This window comes from Halyomorpha halys, unplaced genomic scaffold (genome assembly GCF_000696795.3).
Source record: "Halyomorpha halys isolate HHAL.00 unplaced genomic scaffold, Hhal_1.1 Scaffold613.1, whole genome shotgun sequence".
NCBI classification, from domain to species: domain Eukaryota; kingdom Metazoa; phylum Arthropoda; class Insecta; order Hemiptera; family Pentatomidae; genus Halyomorpha; species Halyomorpha halys.
Genome location: NW_027112830.1, coordinates 178691 through 180680, shown reverse-complemented (window position 1 = coordinate 180680; position 1990 = coordinate 178691). Strand labels below are relative to the sequence as shown.

General features: G+C 31.3%; 1 protein-coding gene across 1 annotated transcript in view; it reads right to left on the bottom strand.

Moving 5' to 3' along the window:
• Positions 1-1990, bottom strand: part of Cad86C (Cadherin 86C) — a 68803-nt gene that overhangs the window by 32955 nt on the left and 33858 nt on the right. The window lies entirely within an intron of this gene.

Genomic DNA, 1990 nt, shown 5'->3' with positions numbered 1-1990 from the left:
AAAAGAAGGCAATTTTTTTCGATTTAACATGAGTTTTTCCATTTAACACGCTTTAACATGTTAAACCAAAGATTGATAGCGCTCGTTGTCGACTGTCTTTTTCGTAACTTTTATATTGGAATATATTTTACAGTAGAAATAATAAACATTATAATCGACTAGGTTATATATAATATTATTTATCAACATATTGCCTAGCTTATATGTTTCATTATGTTTGTAAAACTATTTAATACAAATAATTAATATTTTTCTTATAAGAAAAAGTTTGCACAATCGCAATACTTTCCCATACTACATATCCATATATAGGTAAGTGAAAGTATAAATATGCATAAAAATATTTAGTTAACTCTGTTTGTATAATGTATTGAAGAACCTAATGGCCAATAATAGAATGATGACCCTTTGTTCAAGACTAGTCAAGGTTTTTAGGGCTCCCTCACACGCAAACTTATCAAACGAAGCCTTGCCATTAAGCTTGACAAATTGCTGATAAATTATTTAATGTCCGACCTATCACAACCTGAAAGAGAATCCCAATTTATCAACTTGCCAAGTATCCTTAACATTATTAAATAAGGTTTTAAAGATGTTCGAAATGATGCTTTATAAATTTATTTGTATATTAAACAAACCTGGGATACACAACTTTCTCTTATCTTACTTTACTAATAGGAAATATATTTCAATGAGTAGAGAAGTTAAAGCAGTTAGTTTTTATTATTAAAAGAAAAAATGAAATTTATGATAAAATAAAGGCGGGAAATGATTTTCATTTTTCGATTTCGTATTCGCCTAGCTCGAGTCTTCTGTCCAGAAACATAAAAGTTCCTATTCACTAATATCGCTTAAGATTTTTGAAAATAAAATATTGCGTACTGAAAAAACACGAAACTGCTCGTCGATTACGACTATTACAACATTTACTAGACAAATGGTCTAAACTTCCAATCCATTACAAAAGACCGATATACTTGTCTATAATAAGACCTATCTAAACATAAAGAGTTGATCTTTGGGGCTCCACTTAACAACAAATTTCTTCTTATATCCAATCCTTACAATTCAAAATCCTTTCTTTGTCAAAAATCAAGTCATCCATCAGGACCTCAATATTCCATATGTTGCCGATTTGGCCAGAACCTTTACCAATCCTTCCATGATAAACTTCCCAACCATCCAAACACATTTGTGTCTAACCTGGGTTCTGCTTCAATATCTGATAGTCTCCCTAGACGTCTGAAAAGAAGATGGCCCCGAGATATTATTCTCTAGTAACGTAATTGGAGTTCTATCGATAGATCTACTGGTTTGTATCATATTATTTTATATCCAATTGCTATTTTACTTGTTTAATATAATTTTAAACAGTTGTAAATAACAATAAATAAATTTTAAAAAATATCTGGACCGAAGATGGATGTGTTAACCAGAGAATTTATAAAACTACACTTCGCCGAAATGCAGGAATCTAGTTTAGGTTATAGTATTGTGGCGAATAAGATGGGCGTGTAAGGTTGTAGGGTTTAGTAATGAACGGATCCCTAAAATGTTAATAAATACTGTTCTGTCAGGTAAACGTCCGAAGGATGTTGAAAGGTAGGTGGGAGAATTGTGCGAAGACTTGGATTGGAACGTTCGTCACTGAATAGATGTACGTAGACAGCGATTGGTTGTATCGGCATTGAATCTTAGGGTTCTCTAAGCATTTATTAATATTATATTTTACTAATGTTCTGCTGAGATGTGTACTTCAATTCTCATTTTCATGGCTGCCCCAGGGCAATATTATTTACATTAAAATAAATCTTTTTTTTTTAATTATTTATTTAATGTAATTTACAACTGTACCAAATAATACAATAGGTAAATATGTAGTATGTTTCATATATACTTGAAAATCTTGGGAAGGAACCACCCATTGGTAGTACTTCAAACATTAATTTAAATTAGAAGGTCCCGTGGCCATCTTCTTTTCAGACGCCTC